The sequence below is a fragment of the Schistocerca nitens genome, chromosome 4 (assembly GCF_023898315.1).
Source record: "Schistocerca nitens isolate TAMUIC-IGC-003100 chromosome 4, iqSchNite1.1, whole genome shotgun sequence".
Taxonomy (NCBI): Eukaryota; Metazoa; Arthropoda; class Insecta; order Orthoptera; family Acrididae; genus Schistocerca; species Schistocerca nitens.
The window spans coordinates 614,930,615-614,944,651 of NC_064617.1; positions in this window are offsets into that span (position 1 = coordinate 614,930,615).

Sequence of the window (14,037 nt, forward strand, 5' to 3'; positions counted from 1 at the left end):
TTAATTAATCGACATTCGCTCTTGAGGAGCGGTCTGCTTCAGTACCTGCGTCTGTCATATCATCAAGGAGAAAACCTCACGAGCTCGAGGGCTCTCTCAACCTTCTTAACGCTCTGGCTAATGGGCAAGCCATTCCGTGCTTCTCGCATGTGAATGAGACACACTCTGTTGCACCTCTCCCCTCTCCAACAACAGTCAGGATTCAAATGAGAGTTAAAAGTTGATCAATACTCATAGTGACTAAGGCTTAGTGGGTGTGGTGTTAGATTCCTAAATAGAAATAGATTCCCTGTTACCATAACCCAACCAACTTGCTACGCTGCGATGACTACACATCTTATTATTTTTAAGAAAGAAAATATACTAATACATTGAGAAAACCATTTTTATACGTTCCCTTTTACAACCATCTCAGTGCAGTTTAATAGGAGGACCACCATCAACCTGACATCGTGTATTCACATTATAATGTTTATAGCAGGGCACATCAGTCTTGAACACTTGGGCAGCCAGTTAAATCCGTGTGAAATATCATATAACAATGATATAAGCTATGTAGGAAGTAAATAATAGTAAATACAATTTAAACTACGACATCCTACTGTACATCTCCTATAAATGTCAAAAAGCAGTTTACACACATATTTAGTTTCAAACCACTCGAATATGTGCTTCCAATATCAAGTAAAAAGTTCCTCATCTTTTCTCTTGTAGAAGTCATAGTCGTCCAGCTGAAGTGTCCTGACATATTTAGGAATAATTAGCTCTAGAATATTTAGAAGGTCTGGGCTAAGCAGCTCTCTTTAATACACCAACATCGTGCCATGACCATTCTTCTTTAAGAGTGGGTTAGTGGCTGTATTCAAAGTATGGGCAGATCATCAGTAGTCATAACGTATAATATATACTCACTAACCGCACACAAGTTAGCTGTGAGTATTTCCACTCTGAGTCTTTCGCATTTTAGAGTCAAGTATCATAAATTCATTCATTTTTCGTGAGTGACAGCGAAAAACTGGCTGATGAGCCCAGTTTATTCACCTTGTATACCCGAAAAAAGTAAAAATGATCTATAAATTATTTTTTTTAATTTGCATATACTGTTGCTGGTAATACATAATAATAATAATAATAATAATAATAATATTAGCCGAGCGGTCAAAGGCGCTGCAGTCATGCACTGTGCAGCTGGTCCCGGCGGAGGTTCGAGTCCTCCCTCGGGCATGTGTGTGTGTGTTTGTCCTTAGGATAATTTAGGTCAAGTAGTGTGTAAGCTTAGGGACTGATGACCTTAGCAGTTAAGTCCCATAAGATTTCACACACATTTGAACATTTTTAAACAATAATAATAATAATAATAATAATAATAATAAAATAGTTTACCCAGTCGAGTGAGACCTTTCAAAGAGTAAATATGTCAAAGTGCATAGTAACACTCCCCTCTGCAGGACACCCATCATATAACTGTTAGTGCTGACGATGATGATCAATAGGATTGTATCTGAAAATATATACGCTTAACTAATAATTTTCTTTTCTTTTTTCTCGAAGATGAGGCAGTCATGAGCAGCAGCAAACATCTGCTTTTGGAATAATGTTGTTTAACATTAGTTACAGTTTGTGGAAGAGAGTGTCATCCTTATATGTGGGTAGCACCGCTCAACAGCTGGGCAGTATAGTATGACACTGTATTTGGATGTGATTTCGGACACGGTAGTACAGTGCAGTTGCCAGCCGGTATGATGTGGCACAGTACCTGAATGTGGTTTCGGATGGGATAGTACAATGCATTAGCCAGACGGCATAGTACACTGCTGTTCCCAAATGCAGTTTTGAATGGGATAGCACAGTGCATTAAACAGACTATAGCACAGCACTGCACCCAGTCACGATACTGGGATTGAATGTTGCTCGTGGCTTGTAAGATTGAACACTGAGGATAATTGGTGGGCGTAGGCAACTGTAGTGCCATGGAAACTGGAACAACTATTTTGGACTGCATTCGTATCCCCTGATCAGTCATCTCGAATTGACATCTCTGATTCAGACGTCACTCATGACGCTATAAACTGCCATATTCGATCTCCAGCTTGGATTCTGACATTATCGATGGTTTCATGGATCGCCATCTTTAATTCTAAACATAGAACCAAGCAGGTTAGTTTCTTTAGGGCGAAATCATAGAAATAGAATTACCTGGCTAAGTGGTTTACTATCGTGCATTCAAGGTGACTGAATAAAATGGTTGTAGGGGTGCAGGTTAGCTACATATAACTCATGGAATGTGATTCTGGTTTAAACATATCCATGCTGATTTCTACCTGCAGGGTAGCGGTGCAGGCGGATGTAGACCAGGAATATTATCCTTTGTTTAAGTGATTTACTATTTTGGAATGTCACCTGTGAATAACATACTAAAAATTCATAGCAGAGACTTCTTCTGAAGTGTTCTGATGGGTTAACTCTATAAGGCTTCATCAGACAATTGCATAAATTCTGTACACATAAGGATATTACACATTGTACGTTTTACTGACATCTGTCAGGTTTCTGAAAGAGAATGTGCTATGTGGTATTCTCGATGTTCTTGGGTGGTTCTTACACACAGTGTGTGGTAATCCAGTAACATTGCAGTTATTTGTGTTGAATTCCGAAATAAATGATATCAATCATTATCTAACAACACTACTTTCATGCCATCAAATCATTGAATTATTATAAATTACCTCTACATTTAACTCTTAATCTGATGAAAATCCTGTAACAATGTATTTAATGTTGCTGAAAGTAAAACCACATTGTGTCCTTTTCCAGTGTATCATGGAGCTTATCTGGAAACAGTTTGTGTGCTGCTGCAATATATTCATTATGGCTAGTAAGCCGGGACGCTAGGCGTGAGTGGTGGAAAGAAAGGTGCTGGAAATGTTATGTGTTCTACATAAAACGTAAAACAAAACATTCATAAACTACGTGAGGAATCAAAAATGCAGTGCTACTCTGAATGATAGATCACCTTCTCTTTATAGAAAGTGAAAAGTCCCCTTAGAACAATTATATAAGACTGTGCTTATCCTGACACACAATATTTTTAGCGCAGCGCAATCTGACTTTCAATAATCCCTAAAAAAGAATGGCCCTGACTAACATTAACCTATACCTTTCACAAATCAATTACCTCACAAAAATCTTCGTTACTCAAGCTACTGCAATACAGCGAGCGCCACTACTGCCAGCTAAATAAAAGATTCAAACTACTGAAGGCACTAACTACTGATAGGCATAGTTAGCAAATGAAAGATTATAATAGAGAACAAACAATGTATTTACCTTAATAGTGTTGAAAACTCATAATATACATAGCAGTTCATGACATCCAGTCTTACAAATTTCAAAACTCCGCCATTTCTCTCCCCACATCCACCACTGCTGGCGGCTCACCTCCAACTGCCGAACGCTATGCGCTGTTAACATCCAGCTGCCCAACACTACAATGGCAGACAACAATGCAAACTAGCCACAGACTGCACACAGCACAGCCAGTGATTTTCATACAGAGCACTACGTGGCGTTACCAATAAGAAAACCTAAACAGCCTACATACATAGCCCCCATGCTTCCCACAAAAATTTTACAAATTTTTTTGGGTACTGGCCAATACCTATTTGTTAAAATTTTTTTCATAATTACAATAACAAAGAATTCAAATGCACACACTTATTGATACAATGTTGGTCAAAAGCTAAAATTTTCTCACTGTCCATAAAGACAGTCGTGATCATTCATCACAGTAAAATTGCAGTGTTTTTCTCAAAGTCTGAGCAGTAATTGAAAATGCGCACGGAAGTAGTGGATTTCCATGCAGTCTTGAAGAAGGAGTGTTGTCCTTCCAACGGAAAGACAGTGCTGACTCTCGACATGCAGACAGGTAATGGGCCACAACAGAGCAAACTCACAGCAGAGTCATTCGAAGTTTTGAAGAATATTGGTAGGTAGGTCATCACAGAGTAGACCCACTGTAGTCCTGGTAGAGATTTCGGTATTGGTGGGCCACCAGAGGTGTAGACCCACTGTAGTCCTGGTAGAGATTGTGGTATTGGTGGGCCACCAGAGGTGCAGACACACTGCAGTCCTTGTAGAAATAATGGTACTGGTGAGTCAGCAAAGGTGTAGACCCACTGTAGTCCTTGTAGAAATAATGGTATTGGTGGGTCATCAAAGATGCAGACCCACTGTAGTCCTTGTACAGACGGCCAAAAGCCATCTGTTGCGACTGTGCAGGTGCACAATCACCATCGAAGAGTCTTGCGGAGAATATAGCAAGTCCATAAACCACCACTTGTGCACTCACAAAGTTTTTGAAATTGTCCTTAGAACCAGCAATGCTGTTACCCAGTTCCTTGCTCAAATATTAACACACGTGCAAACACTAACAGTCCCTACTTCTCACATATTGTCAATATACTATGACCAACAGAAACATGTGCAGTGAAATGTAACTTACAAGTTAATAATATGATTAACTGGTATCAATTACAATTTTATAACATAAGAATACAATAACAAAGGTACAAAATACATCATTAAAAACATAATAATACAGATAACATTTGTAGTAATAGGGGCTTTACAGAAGAATAGAAATAAACATATACATAAACATATACTTATGACATAAGTAAATACATAAAAGACCAGAATAATTATTGAAACATCAACTTCACACATGAGCATTAAAACAGAACAAAATTAATAGTGTCTAACATCTTTACAAAGTAAATAACATATTATTAATGCAAACTATATTTGAGGATAACAGTATTCCTCATCATAGTTCATGTAGCTGAGTATTAGAAAAATTCTACAACATAAGTCTTATCAGATAAACATATAAAGACAGGAAGAACATAAATACACAAGGCTACACAAACACATAGTGGGATAACACAAGGAAAGGACAGGGTTTGTTTTACTGCAGTATTTTGCAAACAAAACTTTCTTTACTTCTCGGAGATCTCCCTTCGTTCTTCATTATTTCCAAAAAGTCCTATCTATACCTGCTTTCTGTACCTTTCTCGTATAGCCTCTCAGTGCATTTCTTCATATTCATCGCAACTCATTCTCTTATGGGTTACCCCCTCTTCAGCTAACTTAAATCTACTGATCTCAGATGCTAAACTAAGGGACGAGGCAATGCAGCAGCACAAAACAATTAACACAAACAGCAATGACAAACAAATGGAAAATTGCAAAGCAAGCTACAGTAAATCTAAATTACCAAGCAATGCAACATTACAACTAATATGAGCCAATGTGCAGCAACAAGAAAAATAAATCAGTAGTAAAACTAGCTTAAAAGAGTAATACAAAGTGAAATTTAGTAGCACTATGCCTGGCAAACAGCCGCAGCAAATGCAATAACTTATATCTAAACATGAGAAAGATCAAGCAGAAAAAATATTACAGTAAAAATGGCCATGTTTTAATACCTATGTCACATCTTAACACTAGAGTGATGCATCACTGTAACTTGCTCTAGCAGACAAGTTACCAAGTCACTGACAAAAATTATGTATGCAATTCCTGTGAAGTGGAAATGTCCTTTTGTGCTCCCTCGTTTTTTTTTTTTTTTTGGAGTACATCCATCATAAGGTTATTTTTTCCTGGATCTGTAGGCATAAAATATTTATATTAGTACATCTATAAAATTTTATTTTAATCAATGCTGCAGTGTGGCTAGGAACTAGATATTAAACAAAATAGGCAAAGCAAGGCGTGAAACGTCGTTCACTAGCCATATGGCATTTCATAATGCAGTAAACAATCTTTCAACTAGCAAGACAATAGACATGAAATGTTTCTCATCATTTCATTTCAACAAATATCATAAATTAAGAACTCTACAGTGTAATCATGTTTTCAAGTTTGAGGGTGACGTATTTACGATGCTTTCTACAAAGGAATGTCAATAGCGAGGATAATGGGCTCTTTTTTTTTCTTCTCCACCTGTGCCTCTGAAAGGCACACACTAATGGCTTTTTTCCAGGCGTCTGTCGCGCAGCTGGGTGCCCACGACGCATTACGTGAAGGTGGTCACTTAACTTTGTTACCGAAATACACTCCTGGAAATGGAAAAAAAGAACACATTGACACCGGTGTGTCAGACCCACCATACTTGCTCCGGACACTGCGAGAGGGCTGTACAAGCAATGATCACACGCACGGCACAGCGGACACACCAGGAACCGCGGTGTTGGCCGTCGAATGACGCTAGCTGTGCAGCATTTGTGCACCGCCGCCGTCAGTGTCAGCCAGTTTGCCGTGGCATACGGAGCTCCATCGCAGTCTTTAACACTGGTAGCATGCCGCGACAGCGTGGACGTGAACCGTATGTGCAGTTGACGGACTTTGAGCGAGGGCGTATAGTGGGCATGCGGGAGGCCGGGTGGACGTACCGCCAAATTGCTCAACACGTGGGGCGTGAGGTCTCCACAGTACATCGATGTTGTCGCCAGTGGTCGGCGGAAGGTGCACGTGCCCGTCGACCTGGGACCGGACCGCAGCGACACACGGATGCAAGCCAAGACCATAGGATCCTACGCAGTGCCGTAGGGGACCGCACCGCCACTTCCCAGCAAATTAGGGACACTGTTGCTCCTGGGGTATCGGCGAGGACCATTCGCAACCGTCTCCATGAAGCTGGGATATGGTCCTGCACACCGTTGGGCCGTTTTCCGCTCACGCCCCAACATCGTGCAGCCCGCCTCCAGTGGTGTCGCGACAGGCGTGAATGGAGGGACGAATGGAGACGTGTCGTCTTCAGCGATGAGAGTCGCTTCTGCCTTGGTACCAATGATGGTCGTATGCATGTTTGGCGCCGTGCAGGTGAGCGCCACAATCAGGACTGCATACGACCGAGGCACACAGGGCCAACACCCGGCATCATGGGGTGGGGAGCGATCTCCTACACTGGCCGTACACCACTGGTGATCGTCGAGGGGACACTGAATAGTGCACGGTACATCCAAACCGTCATCGAACCCATCGTTCTACCATTCCTAGACCGGCAAGGGAACTTGCTGTTCCAACAGGACAATGCACGTCCGCATGTATCCCGTGCCACCCAACGTGCTCTAGAAGGTGTAAGTCAACTACCCTGGCCAGCAAGATCTCCCTATCTGTCCCCCATTGAGCATGTTTGGGACTGGATGAAGCGTCGTCTCAAGCGGTCTGCACGTCCAGCACGAACGCTGGTCCAACTGAGGCGCCAGGTGGAAATGGCATGGCAAGCCGTTCCACAGGACTACATCCAGCATCTCTACGATCGTCTCCATGGGAGAATAGCAGCCTGAATTGCTGCGAAAGGTGGATATACACTGTACTAGTGCCGACATTGTGCATGCTCTGTTGCCTGTGTCTATGTGCCTGTCATTCTGTCAGTGTGATCATGTGATGTATCTGACCCCAGGAATGTGTCAATAAAGTTTCCCCTTCCTGGGACAATGAATTCACGGTGTTCTTATTTCAATTTCCAGGAGTGTATTTACGACAGCAGTTTCTGCTACAGTGACAGTCTCATATAAAAATATTTCACAGGTCAAGAATTTGCGTTACAAATCTGTAGAAACAAAATCCTATTGATATAACAGAGTCCAAAAAATTTTCGTCGGCATTGTAATACATTCACGCACTTACATACATTTCATAACTCTTAAAGTACGATTCTTGGTTTCCAACAACCTTTTTCACAAACCAGAGTCCCTAACCACTACTCATTATTCCTTACCTTATTCATTGACACTTCTTCAATATTTCATCATAACAGATATGTAGCATAATCAAATAACTCATATAGCATCAGCTTATTGATCATAAACATACCGCAACAGCATAATACACATAGTCATCGTAATAATATCATAACACCTCAGTCAACTCTCAAAATCGTCGTAGCTGCCTCCAATAATTTCAAAACCTAAAAAAAATTCTCTGCTCATGTCAAAAGTGTCACCTGCCTCATACGTACTTTAAAAATCGTGATCCCATATCAAATATATCATTCAAAGCTCTCATAATATCACAATGGGTCCGAAAAAATATGAACAGTTCACAAAGTAAAGACAAAATACAATTTCGTAAGTGTGAAGTTACCCAACTGTGTAATTGCGTAAACATGTGTCACTGATGTAGTAAAAAAAAATGTTTATCTCTCAGTTAAATTATCAGATAGCTGTGTAATTTGTGTGTTAGAGAAATATGGTACCGATGTGTAAAGTTGTATAAGCAGATACCATATTAGCTAGGGCTCCTTGTGCTTGCCAACCACATGGTACACAAAGTAAGCGTGTACCCCCCTGAGGATTAATGTAATTATACCCACAGGTGTTACAGATTACAGCAATGGAATGAAATGTATCACAGAAAACCTTTGTATCATTGTACTTCAAATATCGTTAAAAATAAATGTTTTAAGTACAAAATTAATCACTCAAATACGTGTACTGTAGCGCTAAACTGTGCGTCTTGTTGTAAGATAATCTTTGTGGAAGTGTCATAGTTATTGTCCTCCGAAAGCTAAGTTCTGCAGAAGTCAATGTACTTCCCTCATCATAAACGAAAGTGAAATTCTTTGCGTATAGATATCGTAGTTATTACGTACCTTACCGTGATCAAGAAAGTACTATAATGTAACGTATTGTTGTGCTACGGAAAAGGCTGTCTCATTGTAGCTATACCACAAAACTTACTACTAAAACATGTTTTCCTTTCCAGAAGAATTCAGAAAAACTGTGCAGATATAAAACAGAAACACCGCAAAAGCAATATTGTAAATTGTGTCACATATTAGTAGCGTCGTGATATAATCGTGTAGCTGTCAAAGAAACCAAATGCTAAGTCATCTTTAATCTCACAGAATGTACTTCAAATAAAGAGTCCCCCCTGCGGGTCCGGGGATCAGAATAGGCCCGAGGTATTCCTGCCTGTCGTAAGAGGCGACTAAAAGGAGTCCCTCCCCCTCAAGGGGGTAGTTAGCGCCTGCGTCCGGAGACGGACGGTTCCACGACCTCTATTTGCGGTCATTTTGCTTTTTCACTTCTCGTTTCTTCCTTCCTTTGGTTGGTTCCTTTCTTTGCTCTTCTCCACCTCACTGTCTTCCTTACTCTTTCCCTTGTCTTCTTCTCCTTGCCATCTCCTTGCCTTCTTCTCCTTGCCTTCTTCTCCTTGCCTTCTCCTTGCCTTCTTCTCCTTGCCTTCTCATTGCCTTCTTCTCCTTGCCTTCTCATTGCCTTCTTCTCCTTGCCTTCTCTGGTCTCCGCCTTGGCGTTTGAGACAGTCTGTCCTCTCTCTCCCTCTCTCTCTTCTTTTTCCTCTTTTTCCTTCCTCCCTGTGCGCGGCTGAAGGCCGACCCACGCGTTCGCACACATAGCGGGTGACGGGGTAATGCGTAATTCCCCGCCCTGGGTAGACATGTAAGGCACGCACGTACCCCCTGGTAAAGGCCAGGCCCAGGGAGGGGTGATTGCCTGAGCTGATACCTTCTGACCATGCCGATTGGTCCCTCCGTCTGTTTCTCGGGAGGTGTGACCTGAGGTGTAAACATTCACCGAAGGCGGGAGTGCCCTCTGAGAGGGTCGCCACAAGGAAGGAGCGCGCCATCGGAGACGCTGGCAATCATGGGGGATTCCTCCGCAATGGATTTCACTCCATCTCTCTCGACTTCTGCCCAAAAACGGAAACTTGACCAGCCACCAGTGACAAAAGTACTACCGCCTGCCCCACAGTTCCTCGTCGTTTCTCGATCTGAGGACGGAAAGGATTTTTCCTCTGTCAACCCTTTCGTTATCCATAAGGGCGTAGATGCCATAGCCCGATCTGTCAAATCTTCTACCAGGTTGCGTAACGGTACCTTATTACTAGAAACTGAGAGCGCCTTTCAGGCACAAAAACTGCTTCGGGCCACACTCCTGTACACGTTCCCTGTCCGGGTGGAGGCTCACCGAACTTTGAATTCGTCTCGTGGTGTGGTCTATACTAGATCCCTCGACGGATTGACTGACGAGGAGATTCAATCTTTCCTCGCTGAGCAGGGCGTGACGGCTGTCCATAGGGTCATGAAAAAGGTCAACAATGACCTTGTACCGACCCGGACACTTTTCTTGACCTTTGATAGTGTTAAGCTGCCATCGCGCATCAAGGCGGGCTACGAGGTTATTTCTGTTCGTCCCTATGTCCCGACACCTACGCGCTGCTACCAGTGTCAGCGTTTCAATCACACTCGACAGTCTTGTTCCAATGCGGCTAAATGTGTCACTTGTGGCAGGGATGCCCATGAGGGTGACTGTCCACCTCCGTCTCCTCGTTGTGTGAACTGTCAGGGTGACCATGCCGCATCCTCCCGCGACTGTCCTGTCTATAAGGAAGAACGCTGTATCCAAGAAACTCGGGTCAAAGAGAAAGTGTCCACCTCGGCTGCTAGCAAGCTATTGGCTAGTAGGAAGCCCACGCTGCTCCCAGCGGGGAAATACAGTACTGTTCTCGCCTCTCCTCGGACTACCAGGGAGGTGGCAACACAGACATGCGGTCTGACCTTCAGCACCACGGTCGTCCGTTCGGCCAGTGCTAAGATCGCGCGGTCGACGTCTCCTGTTCCTCCCATCACCCCACAGACACCAGCCCCTTCATCAGCTTCTGCTAAGACAAAGACCCCAAAGTCAGATGCACGGGCCTTCAAGAAGGAACCGTCCCATGCAGACTTCCTACGTACCTCGACCTCCCAGCCTTCGACAGGTACTTCCACCAAACGACCTTCCAAGAAGGCTCATAGGAAGCACAGTTCTCCTTCTCTGCCACGGCACATTTCTTCTCCTGCGCCACCCAGTGGTTGCCGCCCCAGGCCGTCATCCGTTTCGCCTGGCCGCACCGCTGGTAGCCGAACATCTGGCCGTTCACTGGCGGAGGAAGCTCCCCCTCCCAGCCATCTTCCCAAGATGGCCGATGAACCTATAGACCCAATGGACGATGACTGTCCGCCTACTGATAGCGGCGGCAGTGCTCGCTCGAAGCCAGGCCCTCAGCGGCCTTCGAGGTGACCCCTTCTTTCATCTTCCTTTTTTTCTTACGATGGCACTTATTCACTGGAATATTCGCAACATTCGCTCCAACCGAGAGGACTTGAAGTTGCTGCTCCGCTTGCACCGTCCGCTCGTCGTAGCCCTCCAGGAAACGAAGCTACGCCCATGCGATCAAATTGCCTTGGCACACTACACCTCTGTGCGTTTTGACCTACCCCCTGTGGTAGGTATCCCGGCTCATGGAGGGGTTATGTTGCTGGTCCGGGATGATATTTACTACGATCCCATCACGTTGCACACCGGCCTGCAGGCAGTTGCCATCCGCATTACTCTCCCCACTTTTACATTTTCCATTTGTACCGTTTACACTCCATCGTCGTCTGCCGTTACCAGGGCAGACGTGATGCAACTTATTGCTCAGCTACCTGCACCATTTTTGTTAACTGGAGACTTCAATGCCCACCATCCCCTTTGGGGCTCTCCAGCATCCTGCCCCAGGGGCTCCCTGTTAGCAGACCTTTTCAACCAGCTCAATCTTGTCTGCCTCAATACTGGCGCCCCTACTTTTCTTTCGGACACATCTCACACCTATTCCCATTTAGACCTCTCTATATGTACTCCCCAACTTGCACGCCGGTTTGAGTGGTATGCACTTTCTGATACATATTCGAGCGACCACTTCCCGTGTGTTATCCATCTCCTGCAGCATACCCCCTCTCCATGCTCATCTAGTTGGACCATCTCCAAAGCAGACTGGGGGCTCTTCTCTTCCAGGGCGACCTTTCAGGATCAAACCTTCACAAGCTGCGATAGTCAGGTCGCACACCTCACGGAAGTCATTCTCACTGCTGCTGAATATTCCATCCCTCACCCTACTTCTTCTCCACGTCGCGTACCGGTCCCCTGGTGGACCGCAGCATGTAGAGACGCTTTACGTGCTCGTCGACGTGCTTTACGCACCTTTAAACGCCACCCTACAGTGGCGAATTGTATCAATTATAAACGATTACGTGCACAGTGTCGTCGTATTATTAAAGAAAGCAAGAAAGCCAGCTGGGCTGCTTTCACAAGCACCTTCAACAGTTTTACAGGCAGAGGAGGCTAGGCCACCTAACTTCCGCTCCTCGAATCGTGAAAGTTATAATGCCCCATTCACCATGAGGGAACTCGAAAACGCACTTGGCCGATCACGGTCCTCCGCTCCAGGGCCTGATTCTATTCATATTCAGATGCTGAAGAACCTTTCTCCTGTGGGTAAAGGTTTTCTTCTTCGTACTTACAATCGCATCTGGATTGAGGGACATGTTCCCGCATGCTGGCGCGAGTCTATTGTTGTCCCGATTCCTAAGCCGGGGAAGGACAAGCACTTGCCTTCCAGTTATCAACCCATCTCGCTTACCAGCTGTGTCTGTAAAGTGATGGAGCGAATGGTTAACTCTCGATTGGTTTGGCTGCTCGAGTCTCGACGCCTACTTACCAATGTACAATGTGGATTTCGTAGGCGCCGCTCTGCTGTTGACCATCTGGTTACATGTCGACCTTCATTATGAATAACTTCTTGCGGAATCGCCCGACCGCGGCTGTGTTCTTTGATTTGGAGAAGGCTTACGACACCTGTTGGAGGGCTGGCATTCTCCGCACCATGCATACATGGGGCCTTCGCGGTCGCCTCCCTCTTTTTATTCGTTCCTTTTTAATGGATCGACAGTTCAGGGTACGTGTGGGTTCTGTCCTGTCAGACACCTTTCGCCAGGAGAATGGGGTGCCACAGGGCTCAGTTTTGAGCGTCGCTCTCTTCGCCATAGCGATCAATCCAATAATGGATTGCCTCCCAGCTGATGTATCAGGCTCCCTTTTCGTGGACGATTTTACCATCTATTGCAGCGCGCAGCGTACGTGTTTCCTGGAGCGCTGTCTTCAGCGTTCTCTTGACCGTCTTTACTCCTGGAGTGTCGCCAATGGCTTCCGTTTTTCTGCCGAGAAGACGGTCTGTATTAACTTCTGGCGCTACAAAGAGTTTCTCCCACCGTCCTTACGACTCGGTCCCGTTGCTCTCCCATTCGTGGAGACAACAAAATTTTTAGGTCTTACATTTGACAGGAAACTTAGTTGGTCTCCACATGTGTCATATTTGGCTGCCCGTTGTACCCGTTCTCTAAATGTCCTCCGTGTTCTCAGTGGTATGTCGTGGGGAGCGGATCGAACCGTCCTACTTCGCCTATATCGGTCGATCGTCCGCTCCAAGCTGGATTATGGGAGCTTCGTATACTCCTCTGCACGGCCATCCATCTTACGCCGCCTCAACTCCATACAACATCGGGGTTTACGACTTGCGATCGGAGCGTTTTATACTAGTCCCGTCGAGAGTCTTCATGCTGACGCTGGTGAGTTGCCACTCACCTACCGGCGCGATATACTGCTTTGTCGGTATGCCTGTCGGCTACTGGCAATGCCCGACCGCCCGTCTTATCGTTCCTTTTTTGATGACTCTCTCGACCGTCAATACGGGTTGTATGTCTCTGCCCTGCTACCCCCTGGAGTTCGCTTTCGTCGCCTCCTTCAACACCTTAATTTTTCACTCCCTGCAACCTTTCGAGTGGGCGAGAGCCACACGCCACCTTGGCTCCAGGCTCAGGTTCGCGTCCACCTTGACCTCTGCTCGCTCCCGAAGGAGGTTACCCCCGGTTCAGTCTACCACTCCCGTTTTGTCGAACTTCGTTCGAAGTTCATTAATATGACCTTCATTAATACAGATGGCTCTAAGACCAATGACGGGGTCGGGTGTTCTTTTATTGTCGGGGCACAAAGTTTCAAATACCGGCTCCATGGCCATTGTTCGGTCTTCACAGCTGAGCTCTTTGCCCTCTACCAGGCTGTTCTTTACATCTGCCGCCACCGACATTCTGCATATGTCATCTGCTCCGGTTCCCTGAGCGCTATCCAGAGCCTCAGTGATCCGTACCCAGTT